General features: G+C 45.1%; 1 long non-coding RNA gene and 6 other non-coding genes across 8 annotated transcripts; 2 read left to right on the top strand and 5 right to left on the bottom strand.

Annotated features, from left to right (window-relative positions):
- Positions 1-932: 932 nt before the first annotated feature.
- On the top strand, positions 933-1,005 carry trnav-cac (transfer RNA valine (anticodon CAC)). Its single transcript has one exon. It is a non-coding gene; the product is annotated as a tRNA-Val (tRNA).
- A 438-nt stretch (positions 1,006-1,443) lies between these two features.
- Positions 1,444-1,525, top strand: trnal-cag (transfer RNA leucine (anticodon CAG)). The gene has a single exon. It is a non-coding gene; the product is annotated as a tRNA-Leu (tRNA).
- A 7,103-nt stretch (positions 1,526-8,628) lies between these two features.
- Positions 8,629-8,700, bottom strand: trnaq-cug (transfer RNA glutamine (anticodon CUG)). Its single transcript has one exon. It is a non-coding gene; the product is annotated as a tRNA-Gln (tRNA).
- Positions 8,701-9,037: 337 nt separating this feature from the next.
- trnay-gua (transfer RNA tyrosine (anticodon GUA)) lies at positions 9,038-9,124 on the bottom strand. Its single transcript is given in 2 exon segments — positions 9,038-9,073; positions 9,088-9,124. It is a non-coding gene; the product is annotated as a tRNA-Tyr (tRNA).
- A 631-nt stretch (positions 9,125-9,755) lies between these two features.
- On the bottom strand, positions 9,756-9,837 carry trnal-cag (transfer RNA leucine (anticodon CAG)). Its single transcript has one exon. It is a non-coding gene; the product is annotated as a tRNA-Leu (tRNA).
- Positions 9,838-10,360: 523 nt separating this feature from the next.
- Positions 10,361-10,433, bottom strand: trnav-cac (transfer RNA valine (anticodon CAC)). The gene has a single exon. It is a non-coding gene; the product is annotated as a tRNA-Val (tRNA).
- A 9,260-nt stretch (positions 10,434-19,693) lies between these two features.
- Positions 19,694-21,286, bottom strand: LOC131119365 (uncharacterized). Of its 2 annotated transcripts, XR_009126326.1 has the most exons (4): positions 20,241-21,286; positions 20,055-20,172; positions 19,884-19,984; positions 19,694-19,798 (listed from the first exon to the last, which is right to left on the bottom strand). It is a non-coding gene; the product is annotated as an uncharacterized LOC131119365 (long non-coding RNA). The 2 variants fall into 2 exon arrangements; XR_009126325.1 differs by having other exon boundaries at positions 20,055-21,286.
- Positions 21,287-24,351: the final 3,065 nt, after the last annotated feature.

Here is a 24,351-nt window from a genome sequence, read left to right as displayed (position 1 = left end):
CTGGACCAGGTACACAGCAACATACGTGGCACAGACACAGCTTCCCACTGCCCCCACTTTTAGCAAATGACTGAAAAAGCAGAACGCCACCTTAAAAGCTGAAATACTCACTTGGGAGAGTGTTAGACTGACGTTCTGAAGGTCCCTGATTCAAGCCTGGGATTCAGCACAATCCCTGTTCATGTTGCGACTTGGCAAACAGTTTGAAAAGGCTTATTGGCTGGCTTCATTCTTCAAAAGGCCAGAGATGAGGTTACAAGACAAACCAGTGACCTCAAGGGCACACGTTGAGTCCACCTGGCCGTGTTCTCTAGACGAGTCTCTTGTAATGCAATCGTGAATAAACCCAGTCCGTGATTTATTGTTCCCAAGTACCAAACACTAATCTGATCCCAAGTCCCGATTTCTATGCCAAAAAAGCCTTAGGTCTAACCCTAGACCCAGTCCTAACTGCCTTCTCCAGTCAAGCACCTTATCTTGTTGTGTAGTACTTACCAGAAACTCAATGCATAAGGCTAAAAATAAGCAATTAGCTAAAAATGTCATCCAATACTTCTCTACAAGAGAGGAGAAATATGATCTCAGGGAAGAAGTACATTTGAAACACTTCTATGCTAGTACTTATATGCACCCAGACAAGGTTAGAGGAGGTTACAAGCCAAACCATTGACTCCAAGGGCACAAGTTGAGTCCACAGAGATATCAAGGTGAGCCCGAGGGTGGCTAAGGTGTTTCTTTCAAGCCGTGATTGTGATGTCTTGTTTTGTTGAAGAAAAGCCCATTATTTCTGGAACAATTTTCCCTACAAAGGAGACATCTTTGTCCATTTGGACAATTGTCAATCTGCCCCCACTTTGGACACATCGTCATGTTTCATTGTTTGGCAACTGCTTTGTGACTTCGCCAGTCCCCTTAAGAGCCCCTTCCTTTGGGTTTCCATAGTATAGTGGTTGTCACGTTTGCCTCACATGCAAAAGGTCCCCAGTTCGAAACTGGGTGGAAACATGGCCTTCCAAGTCCTTCTTTTACAAAAAATCAAGGTGACAAATGGGAACAAGGATATGTGCTTGATCTCTGAAGGGACTTGAACTCTTGACCCTCAGATTAAAAGTCTGATGCCCTACGAAGTGAGCCCCCAGGCCTTTGGTCAAAAGACTTGTTTTTGTGTATTTGGAATGAAATGTTTTCTGCATGTTGAACAATTTTCAACATGAAAGATATCTTTCAGATGTATCAATAAAAGTGCTGAATCGCCCAATGTGGGGCTCCAACCAACTACCATGAGATTAAGAGTCTCATGCTTTACCGACTGAGCTAACCGGGCCTTTTTCTGCTCTATATATGATTTTTTGCTCTGTTTTTATTGATGTGGCCATCCTGATGTTTGATCAAGTCCACAACTGACCTAGTTTCTCAGGGGACAGAAGGAGCAAGACATGGAGGGTCAGGATGGCCGAGCGGTCGAAGGCGCTGCATTCAGGTTGCAGTCTCTAATGAGGCGTGGGTTCAAATCCCACTTCTGACAGCTTCTTGCATCTTGAAGTGGCGTAAACCAGGGGTGCTTTTCAACATGACCGCTGCTGAGAAGTGTACAAAGCAGACCTATCCTGGGGTCTTGCGTTTCTCCGGAAAACATTCTTTGTACTTCAACATGACCTCAGATGAAAAGTATGAAAACCAGAGTCATGGAAATACCAGAAGAGGACTGCAGGAATTGAACAAACAAGCCCCTCTTTGCTAGGCTTGTAATTTGACCAACTATCTTTTCCCCTCCTCTGCTGAGTGTCCACTGAATGTAGGTGGCTGTTCTCGCAGGGACATCAATTAGTTAAATTAGTTGTATCACTGGTTGAAATCCCACAGCTGGCATTTTCCTGGTCAGGTCCATTATCCACGACTGGAATGACTTGGCATCAAAGGACTGTCAGATTGTACAACACAGCTGAGCACTTGGAGAAAAAGATTGAGAGAGGTCTTGTTCTAGTGAGACGGGTTTGCTCTACCCGAATCGTAACCCTACAGAATTGATACCCGCATTCGCCAAGGAATCCTTTTCCAAAATCTGTTTTTTGTAGAAGAGATGACAAAATTGATTTCAGGATCTATCCATCAGCATCAGACAAATACCCCAAACCTAATCCTGGCCGTGTTCTCTAGACCAGTCTCTTGTCATGTAATAGTGAAGAAACCCAGTCCGTGATTTATTGTTCCCATGTACCAAACAATAATCTGAGCCCCAATACCAATTTCTATGCCAAATACAGCCTTAGGCCTAACCCTAAACCCAGTCCTATCTGCCTTCTCCAGTCCAGCACCTTATCTTGTTGTGTAGTACTTACCAGAACTCAAGTCCATCATTTATTGATATTTTATTCAGTCGCCTCAGGATGACAGCAGTTCACAGATAGCGCTTCAAGATTACCCGAACTGTTCGACCAAGGACCAACCCAAATCCGCCACTAGAGCACCAGGGACTGCATCGTGGCTGCAGTCAGAAAGGCAGAGACTGTGTCGCGTTGACGTACTCCAGCAAAGGAACCAAAACAGGAAGGACCTTCTCTGCCAACAATGCATCAGCAGGGTAGAGCGCTCACTTAGCATGTGAGAGGTAGCGGGATCAATGCCCGCATTCTAAAAAAGCACTTTTCTTTTTTGTGATTAAATGTTCCCAAGTACCGAACACTAATCCGGGCCCCAATCCCGATATCGAGGCCAAATACAGCTATAGGTATCACCCTAAACCCAGTCCTGTCTAGCATTGTCCTGTCTAGCATTCTCCTGTCTAGCACTCTCCTGTCTAGCACCTTGTCTTGTCTTGTTGTGGGATCAATGTCCGCAGTCTCCTGGGAGTTCTTTGCCTTTTGTAGAAGAGATGTTGGGACCGGAAATGAATCCACGATCGATCCGCGTGGGAGACCCGGATCTGATTCCTGGCCAATGCAGCAGGGCTGTTTTCATACCTTTCATCGTGAAAAAAGTGCCCAGACAGTTTTCGGGACCAACTGATGACCTCTGAATTCGATCAGAAAGTCTCCACCTGAGACTTTCCACCTCAGACTCTCCACCACAATACTTGATTATCTAATCCAAATCCTGTCCATAGTGGCATTCCCAGCCACAGCGCGTTAGAGAACCTCAATGAGACATCGTCGAACGCCCGGCTGTACTCACTCACCCCAAAACAACAAGACCTTCCATAGGTCAGTTGGAAGAGCGGAAGACTGTAGTGGTTCTAGCTGGCATCCTTAGGTCGCTGGTTCAAGTCCGTCTCGAAAGACAAGCCTTTTGCTTATGTTGTGTCTGGAAAGAATGGCAATACCGTCTTTTCTGAAGGACCTCACCTTCCCTGTCAATGGAGTTGGACTTGAGTCTTTGTCACACAGTCTGAAATTGGCAAACCGAGAAATTCTGAATGAGTGGCCAATGCAGTTTGTCTATTTGAATACGTTTCATCTCAACTCCTGTTGGAAAAGGACAGCTATTTCCATAAGAGCACAAGACCCTTGGATTGTACCCCAAAATACTTTGCGCTCATCAAAGAGTAAAGTTGGTGTCCTGGTTTGCAATGCCTCCATTGTTATGCCAGAAGGTGCCAGTCATCCAAAACAAAGGGTTCCATGGTATAATGGACTCTGAATCCAGTGATCCAAGTTCAAGTCTTGGTGGAACCGACTTGCCCTGCAGCAATCGAGTGTTTGGACTGTGTCTTCCTTAACAGTAAGAATATGATGACTTATTGATTTACTCTACAAATCAGTGGTAACCATGGATCAGGATGAGGTCCCCAAACGACGCCAATGTCTGTGACAGCTGATGTCAAGGATCAGCTGATCAGAAGATACTTGGTTTGTGTGCAGGGCCACAAGTCTTTCCAGTTCCAGTTAAAAGCCAGGCTACTCATGTAGTTTCCATAAAGTACCAAGGGATTGTCCTGTTGCCCTCGTATTTTGAGGGCAAAACGGAGGCGTTTGCAAGTGGACCTCAGACCTGGTACCTGAACAGGGACTTGAATCCCGGACACTCAGATCAAACGTTTCATGTTGAGGTGACAGGCTCAACCTTTGTCTTGTCTGACCATGAACTCTTTTTGTCCAAAAGATATTTGGCTTGTCCATGTGGGCAGTTTAAGACCTCCGTCCATCTTGGAGGTGGACATTTCGGGACCGGGGCTTCTTCATCTCTGCAAGGACAAGTACAGTATGCCAGAAGATTTTGTCTTCATTGAGTTGTCCTCGTTTATCAAGGGCCTGGATAGCTAAGCTGGTAGAGCATCAGACTTTTAATCTGAGGGTCCAGGGTTCAAGTCCTTGTTCAGGCAGTGAGGAGAAGTTTTAAATGTGAAACCAATCTCTTTTATCTTCCTCCTGTGGTCTGAGTGCAGACCAAAAGCAGTCCCTGGTGGTCTCGTGGCTAGGATTCAGTGCTCTCACTGCTGCGGCTGGATTGGTTTTTCCTGGAGATAGGATTTGTCTTCGGCCTCGGTGGAATGGTTGGGGTCACCTTGAAGCGCTACTTGAGAACAATAAATCACGGACTGGGATTCTTCATTATGCCATGACAAGAGACTAGTCTACAGAACATGGCCAGGATTAGGTTTGGGGTATTTGTCTGATGCTGAGGGATCGATCGTGGACTCATTTCCGATCCCGACATCTCTTTTACAAAATACAAAGGATTCCTTGGAGAATGCGGGTATGGATTCTGCTACTTCTCGCATGCTAAGCAAGCACTTTACCATTTGAGGCAATTCCCCGGGTTTGGGGTATTTGTCGAATGCTAAGGGGTAGATCCGATCCCAACATCTATTCTACAAAAGGCAAAGAACTCCTAGGAGACTGCGGGCATTGATCCCAAAACAAGACAAGACAAGACAAGGTGCTAGACTGGAGAATGCAGTTAGGACTGGGTTTAGGGTGATACCTATGGCTGTATTTGGCCTAGATATCGGGATTGGGGCCCAGATTAGTGTTCGGTACTTGGAACATTTAATCACAAAAAACAGAAGAGACTATGGAGAATGCGGGCATTGATCCCACAACCTCTCACATGCTAAGCGAGCGCTCTACCATTTGAGCTAATTCCGCTGCTGTTGGCAGGGAAGGTCCAGTCTCATAACTATTTTGGTTCCTTTGCTGGAGTACATCAAAGCGACACAGTCTCTGCCTTTCAGAGTGCAGCCATGCGGGCATGTGGGTGTATCAAGACAAACTGTGAGATGAGTATAATAAATTAAAACAATGTAGCGTCCCCTCGTAGTCATGTGACTGAGGAGAGGGCTTTTGGGTTCTTTTAAATCAATTAATCTAATTCTGATCAACTCAGTTTTAACTATTTTGAATTTCTTTTAACTGTTTAAGTATGCAGATCCTTAGTGCTAAACGAAATAGACAGGTAAGTAAATGAATTCACACAACACCACTTTTCGAAAAGTAATTATCAATTATTTAGTAATTAATTCAAAAGTTGTGCAATATATCAAATGTCAAAAAAGAACATAGTCTTTACCAAAAATATAACATAACATGTCATCCTTAGTTACAACCTGGAATAACACCGGTCTTACAGTTACTTGAGTTAATAGACACCTATACTAATTTGTGGGCCCACAACACACCACTCACACACTCACACTCAGACACTGTCCCCCAAAGCCGGCAAAGCTAAACACCTTGTTAACCCCACACTTTACGTTGCAGGCCTGGTCGTTGCTAGTGTTCGTTGTGGCCCAAAACCAATACGGCCCCTTCACTCCTTGGAAAGCAAATTAAAAGAAACGTGTCTCTGTATATTCCGATGTCAGTCACTCACGTGCAGGAACACAGCAGATCCACTGATGTTTATGTCCAGCCACAGTCTTGCCTCCCTCGTTGTCAGAAAGCTACGGTAGCCGGGAAGCCTTGGTCGTTAGCTCTATCTGGGTTGTCCTCTTTGTGTCTTCTGGATGAAAACGAACAGACTACCCCACTCAAGGTCTAACTGGAGAAGTTAAACTAGTCTAGCACACTCGGCTCACTTGTTGCGAACAGCCTCTAGACCACGCCTGCAGAGCTGTTAGCATGCGCTAACTTGTTGCACAATAAACGGTACCGAAACGCCTTGTGGAGGTTCCTTTCTTCCGTTAACGTGCCGATGGTCTTCTTCTACTGACTGTCGTGGAAACAATCATTAAAAAACCCCAAACACACAAGTTTTGAAAAGCTGCTTATCAAGCAAATACAGACTGCCTCTGTCCCTTTTCGTTCGCACACCTCACGTTAGCCACTCCCCACGTCGCTCACCTCTTCCTCCCTGCTCTCTTTCCGGGCTCGTGTCCCACTCAACTATGTCCCCACTGGGTTAACCCCTTAAATGCTGTCACAGAATACACAGAGAAAACACTGCTTTTTAACACAAAACAACACAAAATAAAACTCCTCAAACTAATGATGAAATACAGATTATGTTTTATACTAATTAACATAAACAATAGCTTTGGCTGGGTTACAACAATATAATGAATAATCACCTTCAAGATGTATCAATAAATGCTGAATCGCCCAATGTGGGGCTCGAACAAACGACACTGAGATTAAGAGTCTCATTCTCTACCGACTGAGCTAATCGGGCCTTTTTATGCCCTGAACATCATTTTTTGTTTTGTTGTTATTGATGTTGCCTTCCTGATGTTTGATCAATTCCTCAGCTGTCCTAGTTTCTCAGGGAACAGAAGGAGCAAGATGTTCAGTCATCGCTGAGAATTTTGTTCTGGTTTAAGGTATTTGTCGGATGTAGATCCAATCCCAACTTCTCTTCTACAAAGGGCAAATAACTCCTTGGAGACTGTGGGCATTGATCCCCCTACCTCTGACATGCTAAGCAAGCGCTACTTGGGAAAATTTCATCACAAAAAACAAAAGAGATTATGTAGAATGCATTGATCCCACTACCTTTCACATGCTAAGCGAGCGCTTTACCATTTGAGCTAATTCCCCTGCTGGAGCAGCGTTGGCAGAGAAGGTCCAGTCTAACAACTATTTTGGTTCCTTTGCTGGAGTACGTCAAAGTGACACAGTCTCTCAGAGTGCAGCCATAACGTTCGATTCCCGGTCAGGAAACTGACATTTGGACAGGTTTTGAGTGGAGAATTTGGGTTGGTCCTCGGTCGAACGGTTAGGGTCATCTTTAAGCGCTATCTGCGAACTGCTGTCATCCTGAAGCGACTGACGACAGAAATACGAATAAAACACATCAATAAATTATAGACTTGAGATTAATTATCATACTCCCTGTTGGTCTACCATTTTAAGCGCGTCTTAGAACGGCGCAGCTGCAAAAAGCCCCCTTCTCTTCCTGCCTAGTTGTTTTGACATATTTCAGATTGTGCAGATGCGGCATAGGCCGGCCAATCAGAAGTTGCCACCGCCCTGGACTGTGGCAGATGTTGTCCAGTTGGAGAAGGACCACCAAATCCTCCTGCAGGTGGATGCCGCTGGTCCTGGCTAGCTTGCAAACCTTTTCAATGAACCTGACTCTAAAATTCAAGTGTTGCTCACAGACGAATAGGAAGCAACTGGAAGCAGCAATCAGCACCTCCAAGTCAGAGTTTTTGGTTCTTGCTTTTTCAGTTGGTGCCAAAAGTGGGGGAAGGGTGAAGCTATGTCTGTGCCAAGTCCTGTCGTCATCGCCGATGTGGCCTCAGTAATGTGGGCGACGAGTCTGCCTACAGGTGGGAGGTTGACCATCTGGCGACTCTATCTCCAGTCAAAACCTATCCAAATCTCAATTCTTTGACCGGGAAGCGAACCAATGCCGCGGCGGTGAGAGCTGCGAATCCTAGCCACTAGACCACCAGGGACTGCTTTATGGGAGCACTCTGAAAGGCAGAGACTGTGTCGCTTTGACGTAGTCCAGCAAAGGAACCAAAATAGTTCTGAGACTGGACCTTCTCTGCCAACGCTGCAACAGCAGGGGAATTAGCTCAAACGGTAGAGCGCTCGCTTAGCATGTGAGAAGTAGCAGAATTGATACCTGCATTCTCATAGGAATCCTTTTCCGTAATACATTTTTTGTCGAAGAGATGTTGGGATCAGAATTGAGTCCAGGATCTATCCATCAGCGTCAGACAAATACCCCAAACCTAATCCTGGCCGTGTTCTCTAGACTTGTCCTTGTTGAGATGAAGAAGCCCTGGTCCCGAAATTTCCACCTCCAAGATGGACTGAGGTCTTAAACAGCCCACATGGACAAGCCAAATATCTTGTTCATGGTCAGACAAGACAAAGGTTGAGCCAGTCACCTGAACATGAAACTGGATTCAAGTCCCTGTTCAGGTGACCAGGTCTGAAGTCCACTTGCAAACGCCTCCTTTTTGCCCTCAAACTACGAGGGCAACAGGATAATCCCTTGGTACTCTACGGAAACTACATGAGGAGACTGGCTTTTAACTGGAACTGGAAAGACTTGTGGCCCCGCACACAAACCAAGTATCTTCTGATCAGCTGATCCTTGACATCAGCTGTCACAGACATTGGCGTCGGTTGGGGACCTCATCCTGATCCACAGTTACCACTGATTTGTAGAGTAAGTCAATAAGTCATCATACTCTTACAGGAAGACTCAGTCCAAACACTCAATTGCTTCAGGGCAAGTAGGTTCCACCAAGACTTGAACTTGGACCACTGGATTCAGAGTCCAGAGTGCTAACCATTACACCATGGAACCCTTTGTTTTGAATGTGACTGGCACCTTCTGGCGTTACAATGGAGGCTTTGCAAACCAGGACAACAACTTTACTCTCTGTTGAGCGCAAAGTATTTTCGGGTACAATCCAGGGGTCTTGTGCTCTCACGGAAATGGCTGTCCTTTCCCAACAGGAGTTGAGATGAAACGTATTCAAATAGACACTCAAATGATCACTCAATCAGAATTACTCCGTTTGCCAATTTCAGACTGCGTGACAAAGACTCAAGTCCAACTCCATTGACAGGGAAGTGGAGGTCCTTCAGACAAGAAGGTATTGCCATTCTTTCCTGGCAGACATAACATAAGAAACAGCTTGTCCTTCGAGCCGGACTTGAACCAGCGACCTAAGGATGCCAGCTTGAACCACTACAGTCCTCCGCTCTTCCAAATGAGCTATCGAAGGTCTTGCTGTTTTGAGGCAAATGAGTACAGCCAAGCGTTTGACAGCGTCTTCACTGTGTACTGCTTTCCTTTCCTGAGACGCCGGATGGTGGTCCAGAATCTCTTCGAAGCCGTCCGGAAGTCCTTCTCCATGGCTTCTCCAAACTCCTCCCATGTCAGAGTTTTTGCCTCAGCGAATGCCAAAGCCGCGGACCGCTTGGTCTGTCGGTTCCTGTCAGCTGAAGTCCCATGAGCCAAAAAGGCCCAATAGAACTCCTTCAGCTTGACGGCATCCCTCACCAACGGTATCCACCAACGGGTTCTAGGATTACCGCCACGACAGGCCCTGACCACCTTAGGGCCACTGCCGCCTCGACAATGGAGGCACAGAACATCCCTGCCTCCCTCTGGATCTTGCAGGTCACTGGGAAGATATTCGGCTCGAAGGACCATTTGGTCCCGAACATGAAACTTTTGATCTGAGTGTCCCGGATTCAAGTCCCTGTTCAGGTGACCAGGTCTGAGGTCCTCTTGCAAACGCCTCCTTTTGCCCTCAAAATACAAGGGCAACAGGACAATACCTTGGTACTTTATGGAAACTACATGAGGAGCCGGGCTTTTAACTGGAACTGGAAAGACTTGCGGCCCCGCACTGTCAGAAGTGGGATTTGAACACACGCCTCATTAGAGACTGCAACCTGAATGCAGCGCCTTCGACCACTCGGCCATCCTGACCCTACAGGTCTCGCTCCTTCTGTTCCCTGAGAAACTAGGTCAGCTGTGGAATTGATCAAACATCAGGATGGCCGCATCAATAAAAACAGAACAAAAAATTATATCTAGAACAGCAAAAGCCCTGATTAGCTCAGCCGTAGAGCATGAGACTCTTAATCTCATGGTTGTGGGTTTGAGCCCCATATTGGGCGATTCAGCATTTTTATTGATACATCTGAAAGATATCTTTGCCTGTATGTTTCAGGATCCATTTGAAGGTTCTCTTAATGGTTTTTAAATGCCTTAGGGGTTGTGGGCCTTCTTATTTTTCTGAATTTCTTTTACGTGATGAACCCTCGCGGTCCATCAGGTCCTCGAACACCGACCTGTTATGTATTCCTAGCCCATCAGTCATCCGGGAAATATGGATTGTGTGTCCAAACTGGGGATGGATGCTCGTGTACACACCTTCAGACATCAAGCACATATCCTTGTTCTTATTTGTCATCTTGATTTTTTTGTAAAAGGAGGTCTTGAAAGGCCATGTTTCCACCCAGTTTTGAACTGGGGACCTTTTGTGTGTGAGGCAAACGTGATAACCACTACACTATGGAAACCTGAAGGAAGGGGCTTTTAAGGGGACTGGTGAAGTCACAAAGCAGTTGCCAAACAATGAAACACGACGATGTGTCCGAAGTGGGGGCAGATTGGGGCTGACTCCAAATGAGTCTTAATTAGTGTTTTGGTGTTGCAGAAACTGTGGCAGCCTTCTTGTGCACCGGCGGGAATGAACTCAAAGGACAGAGCTCTTGCTTTACATGCAGGAGATAGTGGGTTTGATACCTGTATTCTCCACATGGTATGTTATGGCTTTTTCTTGCCAACAAAAGCGTTCTTGATCTCCGACATCGTACCTTATACTTTGATTGATTGCATGTGTGAGGGAGCTGCCAATCATCCCTCTTTGATCAGGTGTATGTCCCACATACACACGGCCATGTTTCCTATTTGTGTATATAGCTGGCTTTTGTTATTTACACATACATCCTGGTTAGTACTTTAATTATATTTGTTTGCCATTTAAGTTGTTTCATTGCCACCTTAGTTAGTTTTCATTTAGAAGTCATTGGTTTGGTTCCTAATTTCTCATCAGTTTCTCCTTTCTTACGAGAAGGTGATTGATCGGGGCACAAGCATGGAGGTGCGCCCATGGGAGTGCAGGCTAGAGGCTGATCACCTTGATTGGACTCTCCCAAGTGTCACCTGGAGGAGCGGGTGGGGTTAACTGTATAGTTTCTGGGTAAATGTAGTTAAATGTAGTCTAGTGCTTAAAATGTATCCAGAAAGTGGAACTTAAGTGTGCTAATATTGAAAGGCCTTTGGAACATAAAAGAAAAGTGTTGAAATTGTAAATATGGTACCTTTTAGATAAATTGCCTCACCCTCTCATTGGGGAATTATGGTTGGCCCTTCACGGGTAAAAGGGGCTGGTGAATTGCTGGGTGGAAGGCCTGTTGTGTGTGTGCTGGGGAAAATACTGTTGGACTGTCTGGTCTGGGGTGCGCTTCAGAGGCTATGGCTATCCTGGGCTAGTAAGAGGCCATTTTAAAAACTAAAATCTTACAGCATGCTAATGAATCATTAGCATCAGCAATGAAGCCCCATGAGGCTTGGAACCATTTCAGTCAACTGGTTAGAGAATGGATTCATTTCTTGAATCTTCATGTGCACACGAAACCACCTGCTGGCCGTGGATCGAATTACAGGCGGATGTATCTTCATGTGTGATGCATTGAATGCTGATCTGTTTTGGCTCTTGGAAATTATGTACCACAAAAAAATGTATAACCGAATGATTAATCTACAAAGTGTAAGATAAAATATACAGTATGTATAAAATACTGAATGTTTTCTTGTCCATAAATGCCATGTATCATGTGATATGGCTAGCTTCATCATGGTTGTGTTGTTTATACTGTAATATGTTACTATTATAATGTAGTACTATTAACCTTACCATGGATGGGTGAAGGTCATGTGGTACAATTCTGGCCCCTCCCTCAAATGAATCAAGCCTTGGTACACGCTTTGTAGAAGTGCCCACTCGATTTTTCGACACACACTTCGAAGCCCTGGCACCTCATCACTACTAATGATGTTTACTGATGTGATACAGGTGTGGTCAAAACTAGTGTATTTGTATATCACCACACAAGTGGACAGACAATACAATTCCAAAAGCAACACACACCTGCCATGACCCTGATTCGACCAGGGTTGCTGCGGCCACAACACAGAGTACGAACCACGATACCGTTACGGCTGTGAGCTATGCTTTTCTGGGCAAGAACCATAAACTCAGATTCGGAGGTGCAGATTGCTCATTCCAGCTGCTTCAAATTTGTCTGTGAGCAAAGCTTGAATTTTAGACTCAAATCAATTGAAAAGGCTGTCATGCACGTTTTCCTTTTGTTAGAATAAAATGTAGATAGAATGAATATAATGTCAGTTATCACCCTCATATCCATTTGCTTAGACAATAGAAAGTGTTTGACTGTGCTGAAGAGGGAATGTTCCTGTGACCCTGATCTCAGACCCCCAGTGACCCCCAGGTCCTGGAGGTGCCTGGATGCGACAACAGCAACCCTGCCTGCAGATGTTTCTGTTAATCCTGCAAGAATGTGTCAAGATAAGAACTCATAAAACAATAAAAGTAATAACTCTCAAAACAAAACAAAACAAAAATAGCAGTAGTTTGAGGTTAGGATCTGGATTGTCACTGTTTTGCCAAGAGTAAAATGGGTTCGAGAGAGAGGTCCTATTTGGCAAGACAAGAAAAAAGCAACAATCCAGAAGCTAGAGAGAGATGCTGATGCATGCTTTTATTTCCAGTCGTATTGACTAATGCAATGCCATGCTTTCTGGTCTTCCTAAAAGAAACATCACAAGTCTACAACTTTTACAGACCAACTTTTGATGCATGTGTGCTGACGAGGACCAGAAGGCAGGCGCATATTACACCGCTTCTAAAATCACTGCATTGGCTCCGTGTATGTTTCAGGTTCGATTTGAAGGTTCTCGTAATGGTTTTTAAATGTCTTAGGGGTTGTGGGCCTTCTTATCTTTCTGAATTACTTATAAGTTACGAACCCTCGCGGACCCTCAGGTCCTCCGACACCGGCCTGTTATGTATTTCCAGAGTTAAAACATGGACACACACGATGAGGCATCTTTCCAGTTTTATGGCCCCGTTTGTGGAACAGCCTGCTGGAGGACCTGAGGGCCGTAGAGAACGTTGAGATTTTTACAAATAGGCTCAAAACCCGCCTATTTAATTTGGCTTTTAACTCTTGCTCCTAGTATACTCTTTTTTTAACTTTTGAACTTGACTTTTATTTAATGATTATTTTATACCCTGTACCTTTTATTTTGGATCTTAACCAAATGTTTTTATAGTTTTACACATGCTTATTTTAGTTTTTATTAATGTTCCTATAGATTTCATTTTTATGTTTATTTCTATATATACATTAAGGGAAAAGACCACAAGGAAATGCGCACAAGGAATAATTCTCACTTGTGGCCACTCAGACTGGCATTATTTCACCAATCCTGTTCAAAGCTCAGCACTTCATATGATTTCCATAGTGTTGTGGTAACCATGTGCCCCTAACCTGTGAAGAGCCTCCTTAAATACGCGCCACCTACAGGCGTGTCTGCTCACTGCAGTCGCTCTTGCAGATGAGGAGGATGCATGGTAACAATGATGATGCACGTATATATGGTCCTGTACCTGTTTCCCCGTACACAGATCATGGCAGTAGTTTTTCTTACAGCTGAGTATATCGTAGCGAAGCACTTATGGACCCCACTACCTCAGCTGATGGACTTCTGTGCCCATTACACCCCCCCCCCCCCCCCCCCCCCAGCCAGCGGCTTACCGGGGCCGTAATAGGACTTCATGTCTACCACATTTATAGTTTACAGGACCTAATTTCTTCTCTACCCGAGCAGGGCCTACCCATCTGGGAGCAAGTTTGGCATAGAATTTTGCCGAAGCTTTGGATAGTGGGTGTGCCCTAACGCAGACCAGATCCCCGACAGCGAAGTGTACATCTCTGCGACCTGCATTACAATATCTGGCTTGTCGAGCTTTGGCCGCACCAACATGTCTCTCCACTTCATTGTGCAACTGTGTGTGTGTGTGTATTGTGTGGTATGCGGATGTGTGTGGTGATGGAGCTTTGTGTACCAGTCGTTCCAGCGGTCCCATCAAGTTCCTACCAAGGGCCAACATGGCGGGAGTGGTGCCTGTTGTCTCGTGGACTGCGGTGTTGAGAGCGAGACGGAACTCAGGCAACCATTCATCCCAGTCTTGATGATGGTTCCCCACAAAGGAGGCAATCATTGTTTTTAAGGTCCGATTGACTCTTTCAGTCATGTTTGTTTGGGTGTGGTAGGCTGTGGTCAGCTTATGGGACACTCCCCAAGCTTCACACAACCGGGACATCAACTGACTAGTGAACTGGGGGTCACGGTCGGACACCATGTATTTAGGAACCCCCCATCGGGTGAAATGGCGGTGACTGCAGCAAGGCTTTGAGGTGGTTGAAGGCCTCTTGGCAACTTGGGCTCCATTCCCAAGACACATCCTTCTTTTTTAGATGGTTTAAGGGCGCTGCTAAGTCAGCGAGCCTGGGGATGAATTTATGGTACCAGCCCACCAACCCCAGAAACCTCTGGAGACTTTTCAGGTTGGTTGGCGGCGGGTAGGCAGTAATAGCAGAGATCTTAGCTGGATCCACCTCCACCCCTTTCCCGGAAACCAGATGTCCCAAAAAGGTGAGCTGGGGTTGGAGTAAGTGGCACTTTTTCACGTTGAGCGTTAAGTTGGCTTGATGTAATTTTCGAACACAGCATCAAGGTCGAGGAGATGTTCCTCTGTCTTCGAGAATACAATGATATCGTCAATGTACATGAAACAGGTCCTCCCTCTCAGCTCACCCAAGACGGTCTCCATCAACCGCTGGAAGGTAGCCCCAGCGTTCTGCAGTCCAAAAGGCATAACCTTGAACTGGAACAGGCCTAGGTGGGTGGTCATGGCAGTCTTCGGCTTGCACTCCACATCCATGGCCACTTGCCAGTATCCACTCTGCAAGTCCAGGGAGCTGAAATAGGTGGCGCCGAGCAGGGACTCCAATATCTCATGGACCAGGGGCATGGGGTACGCATCATGCAGTGTTTTAGCATTGAGGCCCCTGTAATCCAAGCAGAACCGGGGTGCCCCATCCTTCCGGGGAGTCAGCACTACAGGCGATGCCCACGGCGATGTTGATGGCTCAATCGCTCTTCGATTATCTGCTGTTTTTGACACCCTGTAAGCGCTCCGCCTCACCGGCACCTCATCGGTCGTCCTGATTTTATGGGTAATGATCCGGGTGGCACCAGTGGTCTCAGTCCAAACGTTTGGCCACTTCTGCAGCAGCGGCCTCACAACTTCGGGCTGAGCCTCAAAGAATGGAATGTTGGATGGGTGGCCTTTGGGCTCCTCGTCAACAGCCATGTAAAAATTCACAGAAGATTGAGTATGATTCCAGTGTAGTTTATCTCGGGTTTTGTTGAGAAACCTAAACTCTTTCCCACCTGACATAGCATACTTGCGGAGATGAGGTTTCAGAGTGATCTCAGTCAGGGCCATGAAGTCAAGACCTAGGAGCAGCGGCATACACAAATGGTTGTCAGGCATCACATGTACTACCAGAGTGCCGTGGAAGTCCTGCAGGGTGAGGAGCAGGGTGGCTTTTCCAAGTGCCCTTTTCTCTTGCCCATTGGCCATGATGAACCTTGGAATTCCGCTTGGCTCTAGGATTTCCCCCTCCTTCCTTATTGCCTTCCACAAGGAGTGACTAATCAGGGAGTAGGAGCACCCTGAGTCAAGGACTGCATCCCCATGCGAACCTCGCAGGCTTACAGGCACGACCAAAAGGGCTTTTTCTCCCACTGCAAAGGCGAGGTCAGCTGCTGTGCTTTGGCTTGACCCCTGCTCCGCCTTCTTGCCCGGCCTTTTCACTGGGTTAGCCTGTTGTACACGACTCCAATAGTCTTTGGTGTTGCTCCAGTCCCTCTCGATCAGGGAGACAACCTTAACCATCTGGTCCACTGTGGATACGATACCCCGCAACACGCTGGCCAGCCTTGGGTTACAGGCACCGAGTATGCGCCGCACGATTTCCTCTTCCTCCATGTCGGGTCTCCATTTCAGGCACAGGGCGCGGTAATCATACGCAAAGTCACGCAGACACTGATTGGGGGTTTGCACATTGGAACGGAGCTGCTCTTCGATCTCAGATTGGTAGTCGGCGGGTAAAAAAGCCTCAAGAAAGGACTGCTTGAAGGTAGCCCAGCATGTTATTTTACTGCGGGCAGCCAACCACGAGCTTCGTGCAGGTCCCTTTAGGACTGCATTGAGGGTTCCCACAGGGTTCGGCATCACTCAGAGGCCTGAGAGCCAGGAAGTTCTCACATTGCTCAATGAATTATGTTACATCAGCAGAACCCCTGGACTCTCCAAACTGGGGAAACTCCATCCTCGCTGTGACAGCCGGCGGAATGGGAAAGGTGGCATCGATGGCAGGCGGCTGGTTGCTGCCTGACGCTGGAGGTGCAGGGGTGGAGAAACTAGCAGGTCTCCAGGGCAGGCGACTCTTGGTCAGGGTCTTCTTAAGCGCTTCGTCCCACCTTGCATCTCGGCGTTTCAAGCAGGCTACCACAACTTGATCAAAATGTTGTAGCTTGGTGTCCACATATGCCTTTAATTCTGCCGTCATCGTCTCCATTGCCGCTCTAAGCCCCTTCTCTTGACTGAGTGTGCTGAGTGTACAGCCCTGTTTCGTCATCGCCCTCATCAGCCTGTGCGGCGTCCTGATCTGGCTGGTCCAAATACATGGACCCCAACAGGCTGGACAGTTCAGTGACTGCTGTGTGGCTATGCCTGTAGGTGACATGTCGGCAAGGCTCAAGGAGCGGTCAGGTCCTGGGCTGTTTCAGCCCCGTCCACTCTGTCGTCCTCGTCTGACACCTGCTGGCTGGAAGCTGACATAACTCCGGTTTATGTATGCAAATGTATTATGCTGTGTGTTATGCTGTGTGTAAAAGTAGATGAGTGACAATATGCTTGGATGTAAAACAGTGGAAATGCCGCACTGATGGACCCCACTACCTCAGCTGATGAACTTCTGTGGCCATTACATCTTTACTAGGATTTTTGATGAATTTTTTACACAAATCATTATCAATTGCTTCCAGGCCATACGACCCTTGACCTCCAAACCACTTTGTATCAGTTGGACTTATCTGCTAGTACCGTACACGCCTTATTGCTTTTCTACTCAACTTTGCTAGGATTTTATGTAATTTTTTGAAATGAACTATTATCAATAGCTTCCAGGTCATATGACCCTTGACCTCCAAACCACTTTGTATCAGTTGGACTTGTCTGTTAGTACCGTACATGGTTCTTTGCTTTGCTACTCAACTTTCCTAAGATTTTATGTAATTTTTTGAAATGAACTATTATCAATAGCTTCCAGGTCATGTGACCTTTGACCTCCAAACCACTTTGTATCAGTAGGAATTGTCTGCTAGTACCATACACGCCTTTTTGCTTGCTACTCAACTTTGCTGGGATTTTATATAATTTTTTGAAATTAAATATTATCAATAGCTTCCATATCATGTGACCTTTGACCTCCAAACCACTTTGTATCAGTAGGAATTGTCTGCTAGTACCATACATGCCTTTTTGCTTTGCGACTCAACTTTTCTGGGATTTTATATAATATTTGGAAATTAAATATTATCAATAGCTTCAAGGTCATATGACCCTTGACCTCCAAACTACTTTGTATCAGTTGCACTTGTCTGTTAGTACCGTACAGGTCTTATTGCTTTGCTACTCAACTTTCCTAAGATTTTATGTAATTTTTTGAAATGAACTATTATCAATAGCTTCCAGGTCATGTGACCTTTGACCTCCAAACTACTTTGTATCAGTTGGACTTGTCTGTTAGTACCGTACAGGCCTTATTGCTTTGCTACTCAACTTTGCTAGTATTTTATATAATGTTTTGAAATAAATTATTATCAATAGCTTCCAGGTCATGTAACCTTTCACCTCCAAACCGCTTTGTATCAGTAGGAATTGTCTGCTAGCACCATACACGCCTTTTTGCTTTGCTACTTACCTTACTAGGATTATTGATGAATTTTTTTACACAAATCATTATCAATAGCTTCCAGGTCATGTGCCCTTTGACCTCTTTGTATCAGTAGGAATTGTCTGCTAGTACCGTACACGTTTTTTTGATTTGCTACTCAACTTTACTAGGATTTTTGATGATTTTTTACACAAATCATTATCAATAGCTTCCAGGTCATGTGACCTTTGACCTCCAAACCACTTTGTAGGAATTGTCTGCTAGTACCATACAGGCATTTCTGCTTTGCTACTAAACTTTCCCAAGATTTTATATAAAAAAAAAATGTTTACATAAATACCAATAGCGCCCAGGTCAGGATCCTTGACCTCCAAACCACTTTGTATCAGTAGGACTCTTATGATGGTACCATAGGAGTGGCAGTCAATCAGGCCGGGAATACTATTAACTAAATGCTAAAGTGTACAAATAAGTCTTGAGTTGAGACTTTAACATTTCCACTGAGGTAACAGCTCTAGTATCAGCAGTTAGGGCATTCCACAATGCTGGAGCCCCAATGGAAAAGGCTCTCGAGCCCGCATTCTTCTTTCTTGTCCTTGTTGGGGCATTGTGGCTCAAATGGTAGCGTGGTCGTACCTGAAGGTACTAACGGCAAGCTTTACAAACTAGACATTGGAAGACCAGAAAGCAGCACAAGCAGCACACAGTAATAGAGGTGAGACATGACAAATGCATGGAGTAGGTTCTCTGCATCGGAAGTGGATAGAAGTCGATACATAGAACAGGAGGTGTCCAAACAATGAGGCAAAGTTGCAACAAAAGCACAACTCAGGGAGCATTCATTCTTTCATTAATTTTCTACTGCTTATCCTCACAAGGGTCGCGTGCATGCTGGAGACTATCCCAGCTGTGTTAGGGAATACACCCTGGACTGGTGGCCAGCCCAATCCCAGGGCACATATAGACAAACAACCATTCACACTCACATTCATACCTATGGCCAATTTGGAGTGGCCAATTAACCTAGCATGTTTTTGGAATGGGGGAGGAAACCGAAGTGACCAGAGAAAAACCCACACATGCACGGGGAGATCATGCAAACTCCACACAGAAGGTGGAATAGAACTCAAGTTTCCTAGCTGTGTGGCCTGCACACTAACCACTCGACACAGTGCAGCCTACTCAAGGAGCAGTCCAAGTTAAAACAAAAATACTGTAGTTAAAGGGATTCAGGAAAATGACGCGTTAGGTGCTGGAACCAAAAACACGGATGCAGAAACCAGCGGGCAGGTACTCAGTACAATACAGGTAAAAGCCAGAAAGTGAGGGGTCAAAGCGTTGCTTTCACCAGATTGTCCCAATCTGGTGGTTTGCAGCTAGGAGCAGGGATGATAAGTAATCCCAGGGCTATTGGGCTCTGGTGTGCAGAAGAAGCCCGCCTGCTGCCAATCAAGGTGTACTAAAAGAGAAGAGGCAGCAGGAGGCAGCAGAGCAACAACACAGATCATGACAGTTTTATGTAACATGGTAATTGTAGCTTACACTTTTCCCTGGCATAGTAAATCTGTTTAGCATGGAGGGGTATCTAGATCTGCCGTAAAGGCTGGACAAGACACTAAAACACTTAAAACACAATGTTCTGCCAACATCAACTTTTATTGGCACAGAGGACAAAGCCAGTGATTATCTTCCGCTTTCTTGAGATCGTCAATTTTTATTCCAACGCATTCCCCGTGAAACCACCGGTCACATATGTCACATTAAATCTGTCATAATGGGAAAAAATGAAACTGTCAAAATCAACAATTAATGTCCTGTAAATGTAATGTCATTCTGCATTATCAATCTTACCCAACCAGTATCACTCTTCACAGTCTATGTAGCTGTGGCAGCAGTAGATGTAGGTGGGTCTTTGGAGGCACAGATCACACACCAGGAATCCATTTGGAAAACTACAAAATCATTATATTTTCAATGAGTGCATTACAAATGTACCTTATAAATTGATGACCTATTAGCTACCTGATCCCTGCAGAAGTTCAAGGGCCATTGTTTTTCTTTCAGTTCTCATGCTGTCTGTCGTTGTAGAAAACATTATATTGGGGATCCTTAGAAACGTCTGAATAATTTCCTTTGCCATCTAGACATAATTTTGTTAATAGAGTAGGTTTCAAGTCCAATTATGCTCAATTGTATCCCGTAAATTACCTTGGCTACGATGACACCACAACTGCTTCCATCCTTTTGCAGTGGATGTTTCATCACCGCCCCTTCCCAATCAATATCAATCCAGTCTTTTGCTTTGTGGCGCACCCTTCTCATGTGCAGGTATTCCCTGGAAAAACATGTATTATTTTACATAATGTGAGTTGTAAGCATAAATATTTACTTTAGTTTTGTTTGCAGCCATTTTTGACGCCTTCTTTTCTGCAGCATATCCACTCGGATCTAACAGGTACACTGTTTTTTGTTCCACATGAACAAACTGAAATCATTACACAAATAACTGAGCAACGACTTCAAAAAATATCTGTGTACACCTACATGCAACTACACTGAGCACTAGGGAGAGGACTAGGGAGAGGACTAGGGAGAGGACTAGGGAGAATAGGTAACATATTGTATCAACATACTGTGTGACACCCCTTCACCAGATGGTGCCATCTGCTGTGCGTTAGAGGAAGCACAATCTGCTCCCTTTCTTGTTGGTCAAGACGCAGGGCTCACTGCAGCAAGCCAGAAGGCACAATTTGCCTCTTCTGCTGCTTCGTCAGTGTCTGGTGGAAAAGACGCATCCCGCTTCTGCTCCATGTCATCCTGTTTCCGTCCAGACCAAGGCAATCTCCAGTTTGTCTCTTAGTTGCACGTTATCCACCTGCGCTCCTGTGTCAATGCCATGTTTTTGTGTTGCCCTGTTCTGTTCTTGCCTGCAATCGAGTGTCATTCCTCGCATCCCGGGGTTGCGCCACAACACCACCATGCCAATACATTACAAGATGGATGAACAGACAGCAAACACACAAGTCAGGGCCGCAAGTGACAGTTAAACTGCCAAACCCCCCACAACATGCAGTAACGGTCTCATGAAAACCCCTTGACGTGGCCAAGCTTCCTTATTTCAAAAATGTTTTAATAAACAAGGTGAAGGAAGGGTTAATATTAATTAGAACCATACCTTTTTACAAGATACTCAAAGTGCTTCACAATGAAGTGAAGCCATTATCCATTCACTCCTCAGTTACACACAAGTGGTGGAATCAGTAGGTGGGTCTTTGGAGGCACAGATCACACACCAGGAATCCATTTGGAAAACTACAAAATCATTATATTTTCAATGAGTGCATTAAAAATGTACCTTATAAATTGATGACCTATTAGCTACCTGATCCCTGCAGAAGTTCAAGGGCCATTGTTTTTCTTTCAGTTCTCATGCTGTCTGTCGTTGTAGAAAACATTACATTGGGTACACTGCTGTAGTACACTGCTGGAAAAATGGTTTCCAATTTACGCCTATGGCCTCTTCGACCACCAAGAAACATTCATTCACATTCATACACCAGTGTGGGCCGCTCTGGAGACAAGGTGGGTGAAGTATCTTTGTCAGGGGACACAAGAGCGACTACTGGGTGGAGGGAGCAAGGATCGAACCGCCAATATTCCAGTTTCTGGATGACTGACTAGCTCTACTTCCTTAGCCAATGACACCCAGCAAAAAATATCATCAAGGATTTGTTAAATGTCAAGTGACCCATAATAATTTAACCTATAATGTCCTCTTTTAAGAATTGCAGTCTGGCTTCTGTAGTGTCCTCTTTAGGACAAAAGATAATCTTTTGTGCGACAATGTGTAATTGCACCCCCAGCACAGCACTGAAAATGCACTGAAAACCCCGTGCAGCCACAAATTATCATGACAGTTAAAATTTTTACTTATTTGATTTACTTATGAGTTTTTCCTATGATTGTAGGTATGTCCTTGGGATCCTTAAAATCTTACAAAAGAAAATGCATTATTATTATCATCAGTGGTTCAAGTGGTCCATCATATAAATGTGGTCCAGTACCCCTTTCTTGTGGGCAGCAAGGTGGAGCATAGCCTCAATTACCTGAGAAATATGCAATTAATGTCTATCCATATATGTATATGCAGAGATACATACAAACACACACATGTATACCTCTCCAACCAGCCATTCATGAGGTCTGAGGGTCTGGAGCTCACTCTGGCGAATAAGGATACTAGATGCTACATTTTGAGAAGGGATGGCGGCCACAACAATCTCTGTTTCCTTTTTTTGCCACAATAAAGTTAACTGTAAAACATAAACAAAACTTTTTGGATTGATGAATACCATATTCAAGTTGTGCATTTTTGATAATATGCACACTGTTAGAATTACATTTCTATACAATATAATACTGCAATTACATAGATTCACATTGGCTTGCATTGAAAAAAGCTTACCTGTGCCTCGGTTTCTTTCCTCGGTTGTGTTTTTGAAATACTTTGACCTGGCAGACTTAGCAGTACTGCTGCGTTTATTCCAGGCCTCCTGATGGTCATCCTCTGGCATTAAATGGGAGTCTTTTCCTCTGTACAGTATTTCTATTGGTAAGTTGTGCTCGTTTAGATGTTCCACATACCGTCCCTGCAGTGCACTGTACATGATGTTCACAAATTCCGCTGGTCTTAAATGCCTTCTTCTCTGTAAAACAGAGTTTTTTTACCAGCCCAAACCACATCTCCACATAACAGTTGGTTTCTCTGCTTTTTTTGGTTTGATTAGTTTTTTTGACAGGCTTATCGTATCTTTTAAGATCGCCCAGTGCAATTCCACTCCAGAGAGGAAAGAGGCCCATGTATTTCCTCAAAAGAATGTCCACAACACCTGGGCAGAAGTATGCATTGGCCTGTCCATTTTTTTCTTGATGAGAAATGTCAGACTAAGCTTGGTCCCTTTTTTGCCAGAAGGCTTTGGTAAAGGGTGACTGATCCACAAACTAATTTGCTGATCCAGGGTCTCCCTTCTCACAGACCTCGGTCAGAGGCTCAGCTTTGTGGATCTTCATGACCTTCTGCAGATGCTGTAGACTCCCCCGAAGCAAGTTGTTTTCTTCTTCGCTGAAGAAAACAACGCACATATGATGAAAAATTTGTAGCGCTGTTTCAACATCTGTGCTGTTTTGGACAGCAGCAAAACAGTAGGTAGCAAATTCCTTAGATTTTTTGCATTTGGTTTTGCTGCCGATTGCCTGGCTAACAGCTTTTAAAATATGGGCTGCACAGAGATGAAGGATAGTGAAGGGTCGGTTGAAGTCACCTTGATGGTGGACAATGGCGTACACTTTTCGGATATATGCTGAGACGTCTTCTCTATTGAAGGCCAGTAAAACACTGTTTATAAGCGCCCAACTGAAGTCTGTCTCCACCTGACTTATTTTCCTTTTGGTGATGTGTGACAGCTGTCGATGAAAGTTCATGAGCCAGTGTGTTATTGAAGGGACGGCATGGTCATTTGTTATTACCTCCGAAACTGGCAAGGGGGGGTTTCCCATTCCTGGTAATACCAGAGCATAATATAGAATGCCACTTCCTGCTGTCATTCCCGTGTCACGAGCCTAGTAGATTTGGATTTGGCAGCTTTGACTTTGACTTTGACCACATTTTTTTACAATTAATTAAAAACAAAAGAGAGTGAAAATGCCACCGAAAAAGGGACCTGCTCCGGAGGAGTTTGAGGAGATCAGGAGCGCACTGGACTCCCTGAGTGCCAATGTTAGCATGGTGCTAACACAGCAGGAGCAGCTACTACGGAGGTTCGGAGCTATGGAGGAAGAGATGAAAAGACTGAGTGCTAGAGACGCCGAAAGGGAGCAAAGGATCTTGGAGCTAGAACAACGAGTGGACGATCTGGAGCAATATACAAGATTAAATGACATCATAATCACAGGTATCAAAATTCGTCCGCGCTCGTATGCTCGGGCTCTTGTACCTGAGGAGAGAGGGACCGGCGAACCGAGCGATTCTGAATTGAGCTCAGTTGAGCAGCAGGTGATGACCTAGCTACACAACTTGGGAATTAAACTGGAAACGGAACATATCGAAGCTTGTCACCCCCTGCCTACACACGGAAGACCACCCGCAGTAATAATTAGATTCACCAACAGAAAGGAAAAAAACAGAACTGCTAAAACAAGGACGCAAACTTAAAGGTACTGATATCTACATTAACAAACACTTGACAAAACGGAACGCAGATATCGCAAGAAAAGCACGCCAACTAAAGAAACAAGGGAAAATCCAGCAAACATGGGTCAG

Source organism: Doryrhamphus excisus, unplaced genomic scaffold (genome assembly GCF_030265055.1).
Source record: "Doryrhamphus excisus isolate RoL2022-K1 unplaced genomic scaffold, RoL_Dexc_1.0 HiC_scaffold_26, whole genome shotgun sequence".
Taxonomy (NCBI): domain Eukaryota; kingdom Metazoa; phylum Chordata; class Actinopteri; order Syngnathiformes; family Syngnathidae; genus Doryrhamphus; species Doryrhamphus excisus.
The sequence above is the reverse complement of the archived record's forward strand: the minus strand, read 5'-3'. Positions and strand labels throughout refer to the sequence as shown.